General features: G+C 42.7%; 1 protein-coding gene and 1 long non-coding RNA gene across 4 annotated transcripts in view; one reads left to right on the top strand and one right to left on the bottom strand.

Annotated features, from left to right (window-relative positions):
- The window catches only part of LOC123374498, a 71119-nt gene extending 61624 nt beyond the window's left edge, over positions 1-9495 (top strand). For both annotated transcript variants that reach the window (XR_006581126.1, XR_006581125.1), the window contains one exon: positions 9325-9495. This is a non-coding gene — a long non-coding RNA (uncharacterized LOC123374498). The remainder of the gene's footprint in view (positions 1-9324) is intronic.
- Positions 1-17353, bottom strand: part of CNTN4 (contactin 4) — a 669413-nt gene that overhangs the window by 84508 nt on the left and 567552 nt on the right. The window lies entirely within an intron of this gene.

The following is a 17353-nucleotide window of genomic DNA, read 5'->3' as shown; positions in this document are numbered from 1 at the left end:
AAAGAGTAATTGTAACCAGTCACAGTGGCTTTCCCAAGGTGACTCAGATTCAGTGGAAGTGCTAAAGAGACCCCAAAAATTGTGACTTCCAGCCTCCTGCTCTAACAGTTCTACCAGCTGGAATGACAAGCTCTAGTCCTCTCTATTTACATTAGGCACTTGGGTGTGTTGAAGGACAGAAGCATTAAACTAAAACTCTTCACATTCTTGTAAAAAAGCAACTTATTTTCTAAAGTGGAAAAATATGTACATTCATACAGATTTTCTATGTGAATCAGCTGCTGACACAAACCATTTTTGGAACCATTCATGAGATTAGAAAAGAAGCAGTAAATGCATTCTCAGCTTATTGTTCCAGCTGATACCATCTGAACAGAAGCCCAAAGGCATAGTCTTTCAAATACAAGACATTCTTTTTTTTGTTAGTTTCAATGAAAAATGTCCATGGTACAAAGATAGATTACCCACTTCACTTATAATTGACATTAACATGGATTTTAAAGTCCCAAAGACACATTTTAAACTACATAAACATAATATTTAATTACTCATCAAAAATACTATGAGAACATGCTAGAATATCTGAGAAAAGTTACTTTAGAAATCCTTTTCTCCCCCTCCCCCCAGACATATACTTATTTCCTCAGATTTTAAATTCATTACACAAATTTCTTAAAGCTTAGTCTTGAATGTAGAATCAATATCTTGTTCTTTTTTAAATTATGGAAAGATCGTAGAAAAGAAATACTTGATAATAAATAATGTTTTCCTTTAAAATGCATAAAAGTTACTGAAATCAGTTTCTTTGGATTAGGGGAATACTGTGTGTGTGTGAATGAATGAATCTACTCTTGCATTTAGGAATCTAGCATTTTAGCATATTTGAAAATTTGGGGGAGGGGTGTGTGCGGGATTGGGGGGAGGGGGTGTTAGGCCCTCCCCTAAGAAAAGTTCCCTGCTACTTGGAGACAGATTACATCAGTCTCCTGTGTAGTTTCACTGCAGGGAATAGCTCTATCTTTCGCTATAATGCACTCACAGGGTGAAAGTAATAATTTAGCCTTATGTACAGTACACTGGGATAACTTTAATAGTCACTGAAATGTAGCCATCTCCAGTATGAAAAGCAACAGCTGTTTAAAAGCCCAGAGCAAATGACACTATTTCTTAGGAAGGTGTAAGCACATAATGCCTCTCACTGCCTCCAGGAGGCATGCTGCCTGTCAGAGGCAATGCTGTCTGTAGGCACCAGTTCCTCCCTCTGCCCTCCACCCCCTTGTGACCCACCAAACGCCACCTGAGAAAAGTCACAACTGAGCCCAAGGTTAAGAAGTCTGTTGACAGCTTTGGGTTCTTTAGGTGAAACTGCTGCTGGAAGGTTAGTCATTACTTTGACTAGGCAGACTTAACTAGCATTGTGTGTGTGTGTGTGTGTGTGTGAGACACACACACAATGATGACGAGGAGGACAGAATGCTCAACACTTGCATAATGAGCAAATATTTTAGTACAGTGGTCACCAACCTGAAGCCTCTGCCAGTCAATCGCAATCTCCGGGACGCTAAAAGTCCGGTGGCACAGCGGGCCTCTGGCAGTCTGTCTGCCCGCCCTGGCCCCATGCCGCTCCCGGAAGTGGCTGGCTGCTGGCACATCTCTGTGACCCCTGGGGGGCGGAGGTGGCTCCACGCGCTGCCTCCACCCCCAGAATTGGCCAGTGGTAGCTGTGGGGGCAGTGCTTGCGGGCACGGGCAGCGCATGGAGACCCGTTGCCCCCCTCCCACCAGGGGCTGCAGAGACGTGCCAGCAGCCAGCCATTTCCGGGAGTGGCGTGGGGCCACGGCAGACAGGCAGGCTGTCTGAGACCAGCTGCACCGCCGGCTGGGAGCCCCCTGTGGTAAGCGCCTCCCAGCCCAGAGCCTGCACCTCACACCTCCTCCTGCACCCAAACTCCCTCCCAGACCTCTCACCCCCTCTTGCACCCCAATCCCCTGCCCAAGCCCGGAGCCTCCTCCTGCACCAAACTCCCTCCCAGAACCCACACCCCTCACCTCAACACTCTGCCCCACCCTGGAGCCCCCTCCTGCACCCAAACTCCCTCCCAGAGCTTGCACCCCTCACTCCTGCACCCCAACCCCCTGCCCCAGGCTCAGCCAATGCACACCCCATAGTGGAGAGTGTTACCCTGATCTGTGACAGTTCTTGAAGGATTTTGGATCTATAAACCACAAATGACACTAATAAAAAGTAAAATCCATCAAATGTCCAGTGGATTCTATGAGATTAGGTGCAGTGTGACCGTATGATCCCTGCACCCAAACTCCTTCCCAGAGCTTGCACCCCTCACTCCTGCACCCTAACCCCCTGCCCCAGGCTCAGCCTGGAGCCCCCTCCCATACCCCGAACCCCTTAGCCCCAGCCTAGAGCCTGCACCCTCTCCTGCACCCCAGCCCCCTGAAAGTAAGTGAGGGTGGGGGGAAGCAAGGGACAGAGGGACAGAGGAATGGAGTGAGCAGGGCGGGGACTCAGGGAAGGGGCGGGGTAGATCCAGGGTTGATCTTAAATTCAAAAAGTGATCTTGTGTGTAAAAAGGTTGGAGACCGTTGTTTTAGTACTTTTCCCTCTCATTCCATGAGAATAACATGCATGAAACGCTCAATACTAAAACATCTCTGACAATACAGAGCACTGCATAGGTCAAGGGGCTATGGAGCCTGTCAGCTACGGGTCACTGGTTGAAATATGGCTTAGGTTGGTATTAACAAATTCATTATCGCCTGAATGTGCTAGGTGACCTCTGTAAAATGAACTGAGGAGTTCCACTCCTAGTCAACAAATGATCGTACTAAGGACAAGATCATGGCTTGCCCTGTGCACTTGCACAGAGGAATAAGAGGGTAGAAGATGCTTGCTTACTCCAGTAGGTGGGATATCCAGAGGAAAATACCTTCCTTGCGGCTGCCACTCTTCCTCTCATACAAAATGCACAGGCAGGAGTGGGAAGTGTGCAAATCTTGATTCAGCTGGCATTCACCTGGCAAAGGACTGGGGTAGATTACTTCCTCCATGGAGCAAGGTGACGCCAAAGACTGAACTGCGACTCAGACTTGTTTGTGTGGAACCACGCACTGCCCGTTACTCAGGGTAAATTGTATAATTACAATCTGTCCCTAAATACACATTAGTTGGAAACCAGAAAGTCCATCAATGGCTATTAGCCAAGATGGTTAAGGATGGAACTCATGCTTTGGGTGTCCCTAAACTCCAACTGGACAACAGGGGATGGATCACTCGATAACTGCCTTATTCTAGTCATTCCTTCTGAAGCATCTGCCACTGTCCACTGTCAGAAGACAGGATACTGGGCTAGATGGACCATTGGTCTGATCCGGTATGACTGTTCTTATGTTCTCACTAGACTTTAGAGGCCTGGACATTGAACTTTTCCATGACACTCACTGATGGTCCTTCCAGTTGAGCAGTCAAGGAGCACTAGTTGGTGAAAGTTGCACTGCTATTGCTAGTGTTATAACTCTTCTGGGGATAAAATGAGGGCTTCATTCTCCAGGGCTATGAATCCAACCCTTTTTAGAAACACTAAATTCTCTAATTAAAAAGAAAGCTAAGTTTTGAGCTTATTACAGGGCCTTTAAGCATTAATAATAAATAAAAATAAAAGCAGAAAACACCTTTGCTTCCAATGAGCAGTTTTCTGATTTTTCCTTCTTTTTTATTTTTGGTAGGGCAAGTATCCATTTTTTGCACTTTTTAATAGACATGCTTCTAAAGTCCAGTATTGATGACAATGACATGACACAAAATGACTGTTCAATATAATGAACAAGAAAGAGGCAACTAGGTCTTTATGGATAAATGTGGTATCAGTTAACCAACATATCTGCAGTTTTACAATGTATTCAAATTATTTTTAGAATGTCTTTTCTTTTACTTAAAATTTTTCCAAAGAAAATAGTAATATATGCACACAACTCCCATTAGCTTTCATTGAACTTGTATGCGTTCATAAAAGCTAAGTATATTTATTGCATTTTCTTACTTTCCAACTAACCGTAGCAATTTTTGCATAAAAAATATTGAAAACTACATATGGATCAGAATGTCAAACCTTAAAGAATAGAAAAATGACCACAAAAGAATACACACTAAATGCTACATCAAAAAAGTCCATATAATACAAGGTTCAAATATCCATAAAGTTAGGAAATTAGAGGAAATTATTAATTTTATAGTTTGTAGGATGGTTATGTTATAATGAAAACAAACCACTGTCCTATGCAGAGAACATTTGGGGCTACATGGGGACACTCAGAAAAATTAATCCAAATTAGCTAAAGGTAGATATTTAACACGGATTTGTTAAAATGCATTAAATCTTTGTGTGGACACACTCATTTGTAATTATAATGGTCTTAATTCAGCTTAGTTTAGTTCACTTTAAACCCCTGGAAAGGATTTAAACTCAACAAAATTAAGGCCACTTTAATTCTGTGGGCTGGTCTACACTAAAAATTTTGTATAGCTATGCCAACCTAATCTCTGGTGTAGACAGTGCTAGGTCAATGGAAGGATTCTTCTGTCGACCTAGCGCTGTCTACATCAGGAGTTAGGTTAGCTAAATGATGTTGTTCAGGGGGGTGAATTTTTCACCCCCCTGAGTGACGAAGGTATGCTGAGGTAAATTCCCAGTGTAGTCCAGCCCTTGGTTAGTTAGGATTAACTTTCCTGAATGTCCCCCTGTAGACAAGCCCTTATTAGGAGGGTATGAAGTAAGCCTCTTTCAGTCAGATTGATTTTGATAGCACGTTCTGAAATTCTACCATGGGGATGGAGAACTGAATTCAAAGGTCAATGAAAAAAACTGATAAATATAATTGCAATTTCTTTGCAATATCCTTTTTGATGATCAGACTTCTGACATTGTGACAATTTAATATGAAGAGGTCTAGACCTCAGTCCCCTCATAGAAATTGATCGTGTTCATAATCCTCCATGGAATTTGTGGATGATTATGATAAACCATTTCCTAGTGCTAGGTGAGATGAAGTGACAGACCTAGCTCATTTTTGTCACCACTGCAACTATTTTACAAAGGGGGAGGGAGGAGAGAATGGCACTAAATGAAGAGTTCAGATAATGTTATACTCATTTGAGGAAGAGGCTTCACTGGGAAATTAGTTTGTTTAAGAGTAGAAGGAGACCTTCATTGTAGCAAGTGCACTACGGCAAGCTTAAATAATGGATAGGAGGGTGCCACACCCTATGTTTCACAGGAAGTTTAAAACCCTACCTATAGTGAAACACAAATCTTAACGACTTTTAATGCAGTGAATTTTTATCTGCTTTTCAAATTCGCGTCATTGTGGAGGTGCCCTTCACAGGGGAAAGTGAAATTGGTATTGTAATACTTTAAGGTTCCAGTGGATGAAACACCTGGTGTTGGTTTTATAGTGGACTATAGGACAGACTCATAATTTCAAAACAGGATTCCATGTTTCTATGATCCTCCAAGTGCAAGTCATTAGGTGTCTGATTCTGCGAGCTCCTCTCGAGAGGCGCTAAGCACCTTCAATTCTCATTGCCTTGGGCCCCAAATCTGCAAAGTATTGAAGCAAATACACATTTAAAGTTAGGCACGTTCTTAGTAACTTGCTGAACTGAAGCATTAATCGAGAGTGAAGGATGCTGAGCCACCTCTTAGGAAGTGCTCAAGACTTCACTAAATCAATTCCTGGAACAAAATGGCTAAATTTTTTTTGAATATTTGCAACAAAGAAGACTAAAGCAAAGAGAAACGCGTCTCACCCACCACCTCATTTTCTGCCTCATTCTCTGCTCAGAGTAATAATCATGTGCTGCTTCAGATGAGCCAAATGGATTGAATCTGAGGATTAAAACTGAATCTTTAAAACCAATAAAACATACTATATTTCTGTAAATGAGGGTGGATTCCTGCTCATCTCCTGAGCCTTGGGGGTGTTATGAGGGAACTGTCAACCAAAAAGAGCACAATACATCTAGAGCCAAATTCTTAGCTGATGTAACCAGCATAGCTCCACTGACTTCAATGGAGCTATGCTGATTTACACCAGTGGAGAGTCTGGACTCTAACCTCCTTAAAGTAATTCCATAAACCAGTGATCTTTAGTCAGCTTGGGAAGCAAAACCTGATTTCATGTTAGGAAATCTTGGAACTCATTCAATTCACTAACAAAGTGAGCTCAGACTTTTGTAGAGCTGAGTGAAATTTTTCATGCAAAAACCTTTCTTTGGCTGAAAAATGCAGATACAGGTCCACTGAAACAATTTGCAAATTCGGGTTGGTTCTGGTGATTTGTTTTGGTAAAAAAAAAAAAGAAATTTGGAAATGTCAGAACAGTTTATTTCCACATTTCTGAAACATTTTGTTTTGGCTTTCTCCCTAATTTTATTTTAAAAACATTTTAAATGTTTTTAAAATCCCCAAATCAACACAATTTTGTTGACATTGTGGTTCACAACAATTTGGAAATGTTTTCATTTTGTGTGGACCCAAAACATTTTTTCCCAGACCTATGCCAGACCCAAATATTCAGTTATTTACAGCCATCGCCTCTTGATATCCTTTGCAATGGTTCAATTGTCATAATTACGATAAGGCAAAGTGGAACGAGAGGTTTGAATACTGCATTTGACTCAGTACAGTTGCATGGCTGTAACTGATGGCAGAATTTGGCCCATGGTATCTTCCCTTCGGAATAGGCAGCTACCGTGTCACAAATGACTCACGTGGAGCTGCAGGACTAGACTTGGACAAGTTACTATTCCTCAGAACTCTGAGCAGCCTTGGCAAATGCCAGGAATCTCATGGATCAGCCTACGTGGCTCATTTTTGGCTGCTCATCAGAGCATAAAAGAACAATGTGTGGTTCAGAGTCACCTCCAAATGCCAACTGAGCTAAACCTGTAGAAAAGGCAGCCAAGGTGTTTTATAAAAGAAACTCCACAAACCCACAAATTAGATTGAAAGTGTTGAACACATATCCATGAGCTTGTGCGACATCACGCTTTGATCCTTCTCTGAATAAAATGCAGAGAAGCACAGGTTCTGCTGAGAAATAATCAGTTTAAATGATTCCTTTTAAGGACAGAATACCCAGTGATTTTGGACCTCTCTCTGTCCAATCAAGTAGTTAACTTCTTCATTTTAGCTCTCTTTTGCAGTAAATGGGTTAAAATAAGTTGACAGGCCAGTTATTTCACATGTTCAAACAAGGTAAAGCCACCTCTTTGAGAATAAGATAAATGCTCTAATGTCGATTCAAACCTCAGAAAGCTATTTACACAGTGTCATTTTTCACTCTACCAAGGCAGGATGTAATGAAAAAACGACAAGTTATTGATGATTTGGCTACCTGCCTGCCTAAAAGAAATTGCATAGGTGCTTTATTAAAAAAAAAAAAAAAAGCCAGCACAATCAATGCAAGACAATGGTTGGAAGCTTCCTTTGGGGTTTTGGTCTTCTCTGGAATGCCACTAGACTCCATGTCCAAAACAAATTCTTACACTACATCTGTCAAGTTATCAATATGAAACTAATATCTCTGTGTGCACACAGGCACCATGTGGCTACTATGTGTTTTCTATCCTATTGTCATTTTCTTTTTGATGTTCAGAACAGTTAAGAAATAATTAAGTTCGTTCAAGGCAATCAACCCCTCTCCCCCGAATCTGTATTAATACTCTTTAACTCGAGACACATCTAAAATGCTAGCGAAAACCAATTTGCGTTCTCTTTCTTATCTGGCTTTGCAATTTTTCCTTACTCGTTGTTTTTAAAATGGTACAGTTATATAGAACTATAGTTAATATAACCTCAGAATTTCCATTACGCAAAATCCTTCTACTTTTAGTGGTTTGTGAGTAAGACCAAAAATTTTATTTTTTAAACACGGTTCTTGGCATGCAAAATGACAGCCTGGAAGCAAACAGTGATTAATATATTTTTTTCCCCTAGAAAAGCAAAGTTGTTAAACCTCTTTAAGGATCAAAAGTTCCAAAAAATAAAAGTTGAACAGCAAAATCTCTACCTTTCTATCACTCAATTCAGTTTACCCCCTGCAGAGAAAGTAGAAAGCGGTACACACACACACACACACACTTATTTAAAGTTATGGGCCAAATTTTAACCTCTTTGGTAAGTCATTATGGAATATGGACCTACTGGCTTAACTTAAAATATTCAATTTTGTGAAGAAAATACACTCAGTTGAGTAAGCAAAGTAACGAACATAAAAAACAATAGTTTGGCTAACTGGCAGTAGCTTCGTATTTTGGAGTAGTGCTGCTAGTTATTTGGGAGCTTTTAGAAGATTTTTTTTTAAAGGGGGTTGTATACAGTACACTGTCAAAATAAAGATAAGTTAGATTTCAAATAACAGGCTAAATTCTTCTTACTCTATTAATATTAGTCGTCAATATGGCCATTATTGTGAATAAGGTGAATTGCAGTAGGATAAAAGTAATGAAGTAGCACAATGGGGATGAATTAAGTCCATCACATCCAGGCTATTCAGATACAATTCTAAAAGTCCAATTTGACGGTTAAGTAATGCTAGTGAGCCCAAGAACTGCTATCATTTAAAAATCACAAACATATCTTATGGCTAATTCTCCACGAACTAACTTTAGTTAGAAGAGTGACAACTGAGCATGTAGGTTGAGATTTGCAAAGTAGAATAGGGGAGTCTGATTCACATTATATCATTTTTGCAGAAAAAAGTGTGCCTGAATTGCACACACTACTTTGAAATTCTCAGTTTGAACACCTAGCTTCTGGACGATACCTCCTGGGTTGTAGTGGTGCCAAGATGAATGGACTCTTCTGGAGCTTTTGTGTTCTCGCCTCCTGTCACAGATCTGAGTGCACTGAGGCCACGATCCTGCAAGGAGCTCCACATGGCAGACGCTACATTTGCAGAATTAGGACCTAAGCGTACATATATCAAGGATGAAATCCTGGCCCCACTGACTTCAACAGGGTCCAGATTTCATGCTACATTAGTGAAACTGACACAATTAGAAGCCCAAATTTAGAACAGCATCCTTCGGGATCAGCAATTAGTCACAGGCTTAAGTGCTATATGATTAAGCATGGATGTAAGCATGTGCTTCAGCACTTTCCTGAATCAGGGCCAGAAAAATCAGCCGTGTATTTTTAGAAAGCAAGAAATCGGAAATGGCTTAATGCATGCTTTGACAAGATAACTTTAATTTGCATGATACTGTGTCATTTTTATGTATTGCAATAAGAAATATTTTTCTTTACAGAAAAAATCCATCTAAGTGACAGAGATAGTCTCCGTCTGGTTTTGACTACGCAGTATTCTCAGGGTTGCTCTGGTTATGCAGAAGGACTGAATTCCTTTCCGAGCTCCTAGCTGATGAGGTAATCTGGGCAAGTCATTTCATTGGTGAATCAATGAAGTAAGGATATCAAGAGAGAGCTGAAATATCCAATACTACTTCATCCTCAGTATGTGATTGATGTGCTATTAATGGTGTTGGTGAAATGAAATGCTAAATGATTTAAAGTGATGGGATTCTTGTTTATTTGAAGGGCTCAATAAACTCCAGTCTTTTTACTCCAACGCTATAATTATAGCAGAGAGTAGGATGCCTTGAAACAACTACAGAATCTCAGAAATGTAGGCCTGGAAGGGGCCTCAAAAAGTCCTCTAAGCCTGTCACCTCATGCTGAGGCAGCACAAAGGATACCTAGATCTGACAGTATTTGTCTATCCTGTTCTTACAACCATCCAACCTTCCTAGGTGATCTGTTCCACGGTGTAACTATCCTTATAGTTAGGAAGTTTTTTGTAATATCCAACCTAAATCACCCTTGCTGCAAACTAAGCCAATTGCTTCTTTTCTTACTCTCAGCGGAAAAGCAGAACAATTGATCATCGTCCTCTTTATAATTATTTTTACTTATTTGAAGACTTATGTCCCCTTAGTCTTCGTTAGACTAAACATATCCACTCCATGTCCAGTTCTTTCAATTTTTCCTCATAGGTCAGGTTTTCTAAACCTTTTCGTGGCTCTTCCTCTGACTCTCCAATTCGTTCACATATTTCTTATAGTGTGATATAAAACTGGATACAGTACTCCAGCCCTCAGCGCTGGAAGAGGGGAGTCCTGGGGGACATGACCCTCCCACTTTTTGAAAGTGTTTTTGCAGAGTACAGTGCCTGGCCTGTTCACTTTTTGCCATGGCCCCCCCCGTCCCTGTTCCTACTCTTCCCCTTAAAGGCCCCCTGGCCAGGCTGGCAGTTGGAGCCCAGCTGGGGAGCCCGGACAGCAGGGGGTGCCCCACCACAGACCCCCTGCCTCCCTGGGGTAGGGGCCAAGAGCAGTGCCCGCGCCATGTCCCCACCCCTGGGCCCCCTGGCCAGGGTAGGTGGTGGGTCCGTGGCACCTCACGGGCCTGGCTGCCCAGCTCTTACCATGGCTGGGTTGCTGCTCCAAGGCCCCATACCCCAGCCAGAGCTCGGTTGGGGTAAGAGCCATGCGGACAGCTGTTGGGAGCCATGAACCCTCCACCTGCCCTGGGCAGGGGGTCTGCAGGGCGGGGACACGGTCCGGGGGATGCTGTGAGGCAGGTGGAAGGTCTGTGGCTCTCGGCCTGCTCCAGTTTCCGGCTTGGCTGGGGGCGGGTCCTCGGGCAGAAGGGGAGGGATGGGGTAGAGCCCCTGGCCCCCCATTTCTGGGAAGGCTCTTCTGGCGCTGACTCCAGCTGAGGCCTCACTATTGCAGAGTACAGTGGAACAGTCACCACCAATGTCTTACATGTGGCACTCCTGTTAATACATCCCACAGTGACATTTGCCTTTTTTGCCACTGCATCACAGTGTTGAATCATATACAATTTGTGGTCTTCTGTGTTTAAGTAAAGATGGTCTGTGACACCAAGAAGTCAATGCAAAGAAATCCAAATGTCCGTGCTGACACTAGGGGTAAAATTTCTAAAAGCCAAGCTAAGCGAGGTAGGAGCCTAAGGGTAGTCTACACTACCTGCCGGATCAGCAGGTAGTGATCGATGTATCAGGGATCGATTTACCGTGTCTAGTGTAGACACGATAAATCGATCCCCGATCGCTCTACCATCGACTCCTGTACTCCACCGTGGCAAGAGGTGGAAGCGGATCGACGGGGGAGCAGCAGCAGTCGACCCCGCGCCGTGAGGATGCGAGGTAAGTTGACTTAAGATACATTGACTTCAGCTACACTATTCTCGTAGCTGAAGTTGGGTATCTTAGATCGATTCCCCCCAGTGTAGACCAGGCCTAAGTGACTTTCAGTGAGATGTAGCCTCCTTAGTTACCTTTGAAAATTGGCTTTAGGGATAGATGCCTAACTCCCAATATCTTTCAAAATCTGGCCCTCAGGCACATTTGAAAATACTACCATATCCCCTTAGCTTGTCCCCTCAAGCCTTCGTACGGCAGAAGTATACATTTAAGGAGCGATGCGCCAGGCCTCCAAGTACTGCAGTACCTATGCTCAGTGAGTTAAACAGAAGGAGATCAGTTTGAATGTTGCATTTCTTTGTTTTACTGGTTTTCATAAAAAAGAAAACCTTCTGGACTTAAACAATACGGCTTTGTGTCTGTGCATGTGTCTGTGCACTCATATATCACAAAGCTTGTCAAGGCTGCAACATAAATGGGACCAACTGGGAAAATTCCCATGAAGATAGCACGCATGCCTAGAGTATCTAGGTCAGATCGTGCTGTAACAAAGCGCACCATGAAGGCCCCTTATAAAGAAACTTGTTTAATTAAGATAACAGATGTTGCTATTATACAAGTCCTTGTGAGCGGCTGTTTAATTGGACACTTTCACATTCTTTGCTAGCAGTCCTGAACATCATTTACTTTTTATGATTTTTTCCCCTTACAAATGAACTGAATAAACAATTCACACACTGTATGTTCATACAAAAGAGAGAATTCTAATGGTAAAGGAGCTTAACATGAGCCAGAATGGGAGGAGAGTAATCTTTTTTGGCATAAAAGTAAAGTTAGTTTTCTAACAGCGTCAGTTTAATATTCAGTGTCTTTCAGGAAAACATTAGGAACATGAGCCTCTCATTTGTGAATTTTAAATACTAATTATTTTAACAGAAAATTAACTGGTTTGGAAACGCTCAAGCTCTGGTTTTGATATGAGCTGGCAAACTGGATAACTGACAATAGACTATGGGGCTCAATGTGTGATGGAAGGGGAAAAGGATGAATGACTGAATCTGAAGGCAAGACACACGCATAGGGTCTCTTGTTATCTTTGCATATTGCACAGCTCGAAGTCTGAAAAGGGAAGATAAGATTTTTCACTTACCTACACCTGGAGAGGGAGAGAGAGAGAGAGAGAGCATGTCCACGTCTTAGCCTGCGTAAGGGCCAAATGCGGTCATCCCCTTCATGGGGATGGAAGGCATTAAATCACAACTGAATCACTGTGGTTCTGCAGTAGGGGGGCGGGGCGGAACCTAGCTGTGAGCTGCCATGAAAGCAGATCGAGTACACCCTTTGTGCTGTGGAGATTTGCTCTACAGCGCCTGTCTTCAGAAGCAGTACACAGCAGGAGTTAGGGGGTGGAGAGCAGTGAGTGGATTCATCACTATGCAGTTCCATAGTCCTCAATTCTTTCAGATAGGGGGGTATACAGTGCTCCCATGTGCCATTATTGTCCTTAGGCTATAGAAACATCAGTGGAATGGGTGCACAGCACCCCCACAACAAGCTCCGGGGCTTTGGGGAAGATTTCCTTCAACTAAACCCTTCTTGGATCATCCCTGCAAAAGCTACTTACTGGAGCTATGCAGAAATGTTTGGGGAGTAGGATTTGGCATTTAGACAAGACAGTTACTAAAAATTCTGTTCTTTGTGACTGGTCATGGAAAAGTAATAAGCTTTGACGTGTGTACAGAGAGACTGATATTCTAAAATGAATACCTACGACTTAAAACAGCACCTTTCATCTGAAGACTGTCCGTGCTTTGCAAACATTCATTTAGCCTCGTTAACCCCCCCACACACATGAAGTACATAAGTGTGATTATCCCCAATATATAAGGGTGTAAATTAAGGGGGAAAGAGAGAGAGAGAGTGACAGGCCATCCATGATGGTGCAAGAAAAGGATCCTATAACTTCTGGATGCAAGACCTATGGTCTAATCCTTGCCCAACACTCCTCAACAGCAACATGGTTTCACAACAGTGAGGTACATTCTGTGGAATAAGATCAGTTCAGACAGAAATATTCTTTCCATATATTACAAACACACAAAAATGCAATAAGGTATTTACAGAAAACCCAACCTTGAGGCTTCAGTGAGTTTGGTAATGCAGATTAATAAATCATATTGTACTAACTACAATGCTCCTTTGGCTGAACGTGCCAAACTTTATCCATTTAGCATCTATGGTACTGCTTGTAAGCTTTTTGGATTGTGCAATGTTATAATTATTTGGACTATGGAGGATTATGCTAAAATGAAGGGGAATATTTATTTATAAATATTTAAAAATATGCCTTCTGATATAACTACATAGTTCCAGGTGGATAGTTACCTAAATTATAGGGTATTTCTTACTCAATTTGGAATATGAGCATGGTTGTGCGTGAACATAGGTCTGATGAAGTGGGTATTCACCCACGAAAGCTTATGCTCCAATACATCTGTTAGTCTTAAAGGTGCCACAGGACTCTCTGTTGCTTTTTACAGATCCAGACTAACATAGCTACCCCTCTGATACTTGACATCATAGCTTTAGTTGACAGCGCTCTGTGTACCACCTGTATTTATTGGTACTCATCCAGGGCCTGATTCTCTCTCACTTATATTATAAACCAAGAGTAACCACTATAGTCACTGACTTTAGTGGAGTTACTTCTGATTTACACCCATGTACGCTAGAGCTGAATCAGGCATTCTATCTATAACTGAGAGTAAGTTCCCTGCAGGAACCATACTGTAATTATAAAGAAATGTAAAGCTTTCTGTAATAAGATCACCTGAAAAATAAAGGCGTTAAAACACAAGTTTAGGTAACAAATCTATCTAACAGTGTAACTGAATTATTATGAGAGGATTCACAAACCCCGTAGGAACAAGTCTGTCATGATTCCCCCAACCCAGTCTTCCTGACCAACAGTATATGGCATTTAATGCTAAGAAATTTTGTCACAAATAGGGAATATGGTGAAACATAAAATGCTTGATCAAAAACTTGCATTAAAGGTGCAAGAGTTTAAGAGAAGAGTCTCCCCAAAGAATACGAATCTCCTCTCATTTATACCAGCATCCCACTGGGGTAACTATTCAGTCCAGTGAAGTTGTTCCTGATTTACACTGGTGTAACTGAGAGCAGTATCAGGCCCTGTGACTGAACATGGCTCAGTTTCCATTACCACCACGATTCAATCAGCATTTTCTTCTGATCAAAGCTCTCATTAACTGTTCAATGTTTAGAGCCCTGGTTCTGTTTCCAAAAGGGTGGGGAAGGGAGAAGAAAGGTAGGGCCCATGTCTCCTCTCTCCTCCACATGATATTAGGATCTGTCGATCTGGTTCAGACCCTGCTGCTAGTCTACTAGTACTTTCAAAAAATTATAGGGCCAAATTGCTTGGCAGAATGGAGGGAGGTGGTGGTGCAAAAGTTTGCAACCTCCTCTTCCTGATACACACCTATCTGGCATAAGGCAGAGCAGCAAGTCTACTCTACATTTTACCAGGTGCTCAGAGTCTCAAGGGTCTACTCTGAGAACCACAAATTGCCAGAATCTAGGACATCTGGCCATAACCCTTATGCTGAAGGCTTGGAGGGTGGGAGCTGCTGTGGTAGCACCGCATTACTAAGAGTTACCCCAGTTCAGGGAAATCCTCTACTGGGCTGCTTCAGCCATATGTCATGTGGTTTTGCACAAGGATTATGTTCTGTGTTGCCTATAGGACATAATAGGCTCTTGGCAGTGAATAATGTGTTGGATGTTCATGTAGCACCACGAACGGGTAATGAACTCTGGATCCATAGCTATGTAGGAGCGGTCTTTATTTCCAGAGCTGATTGTGCAGCATGTCTATATCTATGCTATAGCTATATATAATTTAGCTTCTGGAGCCAGGCTGCTAACATTACTTTGATGCAGTTATGCCTCCAAGGCAGGATTTCCATTATTATGGAGATGAACTGCCTTTAATGATTGCAATAATATAATTGTACCCCAGGGCAGAATTCCTAACAACACAATGGTAGAGCTCTCAAACACCAGTCAGCGATACCTCCAGGGCAGGTTGTTCATTAAGGGCACAGTACACAGTAGTTCTGCCTCCAGAGAAGAATACAAAACCTAAAGCAATAAAGCTCTCTTTTCCAAGATAGGTTGTGCCTTCTAGGCAAACATTGAGCATCGCATTTCGTTCTGCCTCCTGGACAGCAGTAGCCCCCAGAGCAGGATTCCCAGCAGCACATGAGACATGTTATTTCTGCCTCTAGACATTATTCCCTAATATTACACTCTGTCTGCAAAGTCATAAGAGCCCCAAGGTAGGAACTTGAATGATTGCCATGATATGGCAGAATTCAAAGCATCTCAGGGAACTGGCACATTAACATTGCTTTTAATTCCTCTTGGAAATGGAAGGACTATCCACATCAATTAACCTCCACAGTATCAGAGCTGGGGTTCACTTAGGAGAAGTATCCAGAAGTTCAGATGCTCGTTCAAAGTTCACAAATTTGCAGAGTCGGCTAGGCTGGAAATGTTGTGGGAACAGCTTTTCTCACGTGCTACCCCAAACGTCTGCTTCCAGCCCAGATGAAAATATCCCAGCAAGAGCTATTATTTATGCTCTTTTTTCCACAGATTTCAATATATTTAAGACCAGAAAGGACCGTCATGATCAACGACTTTGACCTGCATAACACGGGTCAGAGACTTTCACCCAATGAGTCCGGCATCAAGTCCAATAAACTGTGGTTGAACAGGAACATATCTTTGAGAAAGACATCCATCCTGGATTTAAAGGCTCTAGTTCAGGGGTCGGCAACCTTTCAGAAGTGGTGTGCCGAGTCTTCATTTATTCACTCTAATTTAAGGTTTCGCATGCCGGTAATACATTTTAACGTTTTTAGAAGGTCTCTTTCTATAAGTCTATAATATATAACTAAACTATTGTTGTATGTAAAGTAAATAAGGTTTTTAAAATGTTTAAGCAGCTTCATTTAAAATTAAATTAAAATGCAGAGCTTCCTGGACCGATGGCCAGGACCCAGGCAGTGTGAGTGCCACTGAATATCAGCTCACATGCCGCCTTCGACACACATGCCATAGGTTGCCTACCCCTGCTCTAGTTGATGCAAGATTTACCACAAGCCTTTGGACCTTTAGCATTTTCAGTTTCAGTCTGAAACCAGGGACTCATTCCTGCTCTGGCCCCTTTGTGCCTGGTAAGAGAGCTGCAGCGGCATAAAGGGGTTTAAGATGTCCTGGTTCCTGCCAAAGGATTCTCTTGGCACAGGCACTGCAGAAGACATCCAGAAGACTGTGCTGTGAGGATCCCCTTGCAAACCCTGGCACAGGGATGAGCTGGGGCAGGATGGGCATGGCAGGGCTGTACAGATTCTGAGCACTGCTGCTGCCCAGAGGGCAACTACAGTGGTTGCTGTAACTTAGGCCCCTAAAGCTGTCTAAATTACATGGGGGGGGGAAGAGCCTCCCCCTCCTCTGGGGCTGCGAGTTCTGTGCTGAGTCTCCTAGAGGCAAAGCAAACAATCTCAACCTCGGTGTGCCCTGGTGGGATCAAATAGGACCATAAGGCTTCTGCATTAAATTGCCTATTTTGATCTGTAGCTAAAATGCGGGCTGTGTGCTTGACTTCTAAAATGGATTGTTAGACTAAGCAAGGGGATCAGGCAGTTTCAACACCCTCCCGCAAGGGGGGAGACAGGAATCAGGCCACTGGTTGTACCCCATTGAGAATGAATGGGTTTAATTTCCCAAACAGTGGAGCAGAAGCCATTGCAGGGGCATTCTCCTGGATAGGCCCTGCTGAATGATCCCTGAACCAATGGCTCATCGAGCTGAGAGGGTTAAGGCACATCACTTTCACAGCCAATAGTACATAAGGGACTGATGTGCCCAGCATCTCATCCCACTGCCTTTGACTGCCGTAACCTGATGCATAAGATACTCATTTTGCAGCTGGGTGAACTGGAGGTGTGAGATCCCGCTGACTGGAAGAACTCAGGTTGAAACACCAGAAGATGCCACATTTTGGCTTGTAAGCAGAGAAA

Source organism: Mauremys mutica, chromosome 7 (genome assembly GCF_020497125.1).
Source record: "Mauremys mutica isolate MM-2020 ecotype Southern chromosome 7, ASM2049712v1, whole genome shotgun sequence".
Taxonomy (NCBI): Eukaryota; Metazoa; Chordata; order Testudines; family Geoemydidae; genus Mauremys; species Mauremys mutica.
Note: the sequence above shows the minus strand (reverse complement) of the source record. Positions and strands in the feature narration are given on the sequence as shown.